Source organism: Parasteatoda tepidariorum, chromosome 10 (genome assembly GCF_982258835.1).
Source record: "Parasteatoda tepidariorum strain Cologne lab strain chromosome 10, Ptep-v5.0, whole genome shotgun sequence".
NCBI lineage: Eukaryota > Metazoa > Arthropoda > Arachnida > Araneae > Theridiidae > Parasteatoda > Parasteatoda tepidariorum.
The window spans coordinates 82,110,116-82,115,609 of record NC_141764.1 but is presented as its reverse complement, the minus strand read 5'-3'; positions in this window follow the sequence as shown (position 1 = coordinate 82,115,609).

Sequence of the window (5,494 nt, the reverse complement as noted above, 5' to 3'; positions counted from 1 at the left end):
TATGTTTGATTCTAAATGTGTAAAAACACCAATCGTAAGAGGTGAGGATAGGAGTTTTAATTGTTCAAACGAAATGGTTAACCAAACACAATATCAAGAATTAATAGGGGAACTTTTATATCTCTCGAACAGAACACGACCAGACTTAGCATTTGTCATGAGCTACTTATCTCAATTTAATCATAATCCTGAGAAACGACATTTTAATTTAGCTAAAAGAGTGTTAAAATATCTCAAAGGTACAAAGGATAAAAAATTATTTTTTAGTAACAAATCAGGACTTTTGAATGCTCATGCCGATGCAAGCTGGGGAAATGCTGAAAATGGGAAATCATTTTCAGGAGAAATTGTAATATTAGGTGATTCTTTAATTTTATGGAAGAGCAATAAACAAAAAACACTTGCTCTATCTACTTGTGAAACGGAACTTGTTTCTTTAGGTGGTGTCTGTAGAGAACTAATGTGGATATTAAATTTATTGGAAGAATTGCATTGTTCAATATTTGTAAAGAAACCTGTGACCATTTCGTCTGACAATCAATCTGCAATTGATTGGTTGAATAGTGCAAAATCATCTTCTAGAACGAGACATATCAATTTTAAACTTCATTACGTAAAGGATATAATTGGCAAAATTATTAAAGTAGAGTATGTGCAAACGAACGAAATGATCGCAGATTTCCTAACTAAAGCTGTAACTTTTGACAAGCTCACTTGGACTGTGTCACAAATAAATTTAATTGATTAATTATTAATAAGTTTAAGTTGTATGAGAAATTTAGTATATTTATGTTTTATATTTTGTGGAAAAATGTGTATTTATTCGCAGGGGGAGTGTTGTTAATATGCAAATAAAATCTCATTTTTCCTCTCCTTCTCAGTTAAGTTGCGCGAGTTGCGTGATGTAATACAACGACTTCCCGATAGGGGAAATAGATATATATTTGTTGAAGAAGCTGACTAGTTGTTGGTTGATTCAGATGTGTAGCACTGTGTGTGCGAACTATTGTTTCCTCATATTATGTTTTAATAAATACTTTATTTGCCGGCATTAGCCTCTGTGTTATTCAACCAAACAACAATTGTAATTGTATCTGAATGTGGATGTGTATGTGGAATATGTGTGTGTATATGCATGTGTATGTGGATGTGCATGTAGCTGTGCATGTGTATGAGTAAGAAAATGTGTATATGTACTGTTATGTATTTCATGCGCCCCACGTTCTTCGTTTTTCAAATTTTTATTTTTTAATTATTATTCTCCACTACAAAAACGTGGTTTTTAAAAATGTTATTTTTTATTTAGATTTTTTTTGTACTCACTTCCAAAATCTCAATTTTTTCACTCACTGTACACGAAACTTTTCAACTGACATGTGACACTAATTTGAAATAATCAAATCGACAACAAAAGACAATCGCGAAAATACTAATTTTTCTTTAATTTTAATTTTGTTTTAGTTTGTATGTCTTCTTTCTCTTCACTTTCATGCATTGTCATCCAATTCTGAACTATGAGCCAAATTTGAAGTCTGTAGCTAGTCGGGAAGTTAGTTTAAAATCGATTACAAAATTCCACCCGAACAGACATACACGAAGGAAAGTTAATGTAAACGTGGTAAAATACACTAGAAGATAAAGAATTAAGGCATTCATGTAATACGAGAAAAGTGCCTAGCTTTTGTTATTAAGAATTTCTGCCTAGTACGTACTTTTATTCCATTTAAATTACTGCTTTAAAGATTTTTTTAGAATGAATTTTCGTCCTAGCGTTAGTTATTAAGAAATAATTCTGCCTAGTAAGCACTTTTATTCCATTTAAATTACTGTTTTAAAGATTTTCATAGAGTGAATTTTTATTATTATTCTTTCAAAAATTAAGAATAGAATGCATTTATAGTCAGAAACTTTATTATTTTCAAACTATTTCTGAAAATCTTAATTTATTAGAGAATTATAAATTACGTCTGGAGACTATTCGCAATATATGCTGCAAATCTGACATTTGCAAGAAAATTAAAATTAAAAATAAAAATGTTGGTTTATTTAAGAAAAATTTTCTCAAAAATTAATTTCTTTTTACTTACAGCATTTTAGTTCATATTTTTTCAATTGATTGTCTTCCAATTATTATTTAATCTTTATCACAAAGGAATCAGTGACTAAAAATAATAGTCTTTTTTTCTCTTTTTAAAAGAATTCTGTATAAGACCAATAGTAACCGACCTACCCCCGAAGGAGTTTGCGGATAAGGGTTTCACCCGTTTGCACGTGACTAAACACTATCAAACTACAGAAAAGTAAAAGTACTAAATTAAAAAGATTAAAACACATAGGATAAATCCCAAAATCGAAAAAGTAAAATAAAAATAAAACAGAATAAAGATTAAAAGTGCTTAAAACATCAAAGTGGATAAAATCAATCGACAATAAAAGTGTCAAAAATACAGGTAAAAACATATAAAAGTAAGGTCAAATAAAACATCAAATGGTAAAATATGAAAAATCACATTAAAAATAGAAGGACTAAAATAAGCCCAATAGAATAAATAAAATAGTCGACTAAAAGTTCAAGTGTCTCCCTTTCAAGGCTAAGTGCCTCTAAGATTAAAATGTTCTAAGGTAAACCAAAGTTTCACTGAGGTGATAACACTCAAAGATGACCCCAGGTAAGACAGAGGGTGCTGAACTTGACTAAGAGCAAGATTTCATTTTGAATGTCCTATGTATAAGGAAGATGCCAGTTTAAGGGGAGAATAAAGTCATGGAAACGTCAAGTGCCGGAGTAAAATCCTAAAAGCAGAAATTTAAAACCAGAAAACCTAAAAGCCGAAAGTTTAAAAATAGAACCAGATAAAATTAGTCAGGTGTGCTCGCAGGGGCAAGCAGATCATCGAGGGTATATTTAAGAATTTCGATGATTTTCTCCCTGCAGTCAATATCTCCCTTGTATAAAAATAAATTCTGTATAAAATGAAAATTATTTTAAGCTAGGGTTATACAAGGAATTAAGTGCATTTAGGGTTATTCCCAATATCTGATCTAGATATATAACTAACATTTTAATAGTGGGAAAATATTAGGTAAAAACATTTCTAAATACTTAAACTAGGTATCAGTAACAGTAATAATCTTTGTTAGACTAAAATATTTAAGAAATAAATGAGACAAAAAGTGTTTCGCTATATTAGAAAATCATAAGGGGTCGCCGGCGACTCCGACTTTCTGGGTGTTCAACTTAATTTACCTTTTGTTTGCTGCGCAAAAATTATAAGACTTATAAGCTTGAAATTACTAAGGTGTATAGAAAAATTACACAGGTATTACGATGCGCTTAAGAAATAAACCTTCTATATTTTGTTCGAAAATTATCAACTGTTAAACTTGTTGGAAAAAATTACATATGGGTTACTCTAAAATAATTACGATTTGACTGTTAGTTTGAGATATATTAACCGTTAAACTTGTAATAAAAGAAAACATGTTTGCCGTTTCACTGTTCGTTGAAATGCAACTATATAGTTGAAATTTAAAAAGCTGATGACACCATTTCGTATTCTAGTTTTAACAAGAGTTTCTTAAAAGTTCCCCTTTGTTCGGAAGTAATTGTAAATTAAAACTTTTTTTCATAATTTTTTTTTCCAACTGTTTTTGCTTTAAATATTGACTATTTATCCATTGTTGTAGAATTTTTTTTTCTTTCACGGGATCTTTTATTTTTTATTTTATAAACTCAAGCTCAAGTAGATGTCAATCAAAAGTAGTGAACAAGATAGATAGATAGATAAATGGATAGCTAGATAGATAGATAGAGAGAGAGGTTACGTGTTACCTGATATAAATCGCGATTTATCGTGAATTTCTCTTAAAAAAAACTTAATAAGGAACGATAAGAACTATTTTCAATTTGAATTGTTATAAATTTCGCCAACGACTAAATTATTTCTCGTTTATTTTTCCTTTTTAAGTCGGACATTCTGTGTTCATAAATTAAAACATTTTTTTTTCACTTCAGATGATTATTTTTTAAATCTAAATAATTGTTTCATTTCCTTATGATCATTTAAAAAATAATCTTACATAAAGCTAAAATAATTGTATACTTTGAAGCCAAAAATTTCTGTGTTTTTTGAGGAAAATTTTTACGTTCAAGAAGAAATGAACAATAAAGAAATGAGAATTAATTACGGGGAGTGGTGAGTGGAGAAAGTAGGAGATTGAGCTTCCTAGTATTTTAAACAAATCAAAATTTTTCCCAGTTATAAATTTTAATTGAAGAACTTGGAGAAAGAAGATGCAAAGCAGCGTCATGAAAGTGAGTTATGCTTTAAATTTAAAAATATATTATGGTATGCCACAAGATTAGAAATTAATGCTGAATCATTAAATAAGATTATTTTTAATGGGAAAATGTGTTATGTAAACAGTTTTTTGTGATCGTTACTTTTCCTAAAGCTTGTGCGTCTAAGTTAGCTGAAGTGTCAGCTAGTAACTTCTGCTTCTAATTTCTCAAATGGCTTAATTATTTTCAATAAATTTGGATCATAAATTTAATTATTTCCTAATGCGTTTGTTAAAAGAAGAATTAGAATTTATGTTGAACTTTCATTTGCTGTAATACAAGCTGGCTTTGTGCCTCTTTTATGGAAATATTTTTTTAGTAACTTTTTATACTTTTAAAATGAAACGTTGAGTTCTAAATATTTTGTAAAAGTATTCGTATGATTCTATTTTTAAATATAACAGAAAACTTTATGACCCTCAAAAATTTTCCATCAAAATGTCCCTATGATTTAGAATAAAGACAAAGAAAAATGACTTTATTGTCGAAAATTTGGCTAAAATTTTATTATGACAATATTTAATTTTTTTTTCTTTACAATGTCTCACAAAAGTAGTTAAATGTCTCAAAAATTTCCTTTTTAATGTCGAATTTTTTAAAAAAAGGTTTTGCTTGAATTCTCTAAAAATTTATAGTAAATGTATTAAATAATTTTTAATTATAAACAGTTCTATTATTTTATTTGCAATATAAAGTGCAATATAAATATACCCAATTTAATTATTATTATTTAAAAAAAAAACTTAAAATCAATAATAGCGAACTAATAGTATAGTAATCCAATGCATTTTTCTTGTTTTATTTTATCAAAACACTTAGTTTAAACTACTCTCATAGACATCAGTGAGAGTTTTTAGGGGAACAGTTTGCCAAAATTCTGTACTACAGGATTCCTCACACAATTAGTTTCCAGTGTTTTATCATCAGCTCTGGCTGCTTAGCTTTTTGCTTACGACTGGTATAACAGGCGGGACAGAATGACAGGCTTTATCATAGTAAACGCCGTAAGCAAAGGGCTAATTTTTAAAGTTTTACTTAAAATCTCCACCAAGTTCCTCAATTATTTACTTAGACCTAGAACTTACTTAGACTGAAATTGAACCATATATCGAAGGATTTTCCCTTACAGAGTTAATTTTTTCTTAGTTTCAA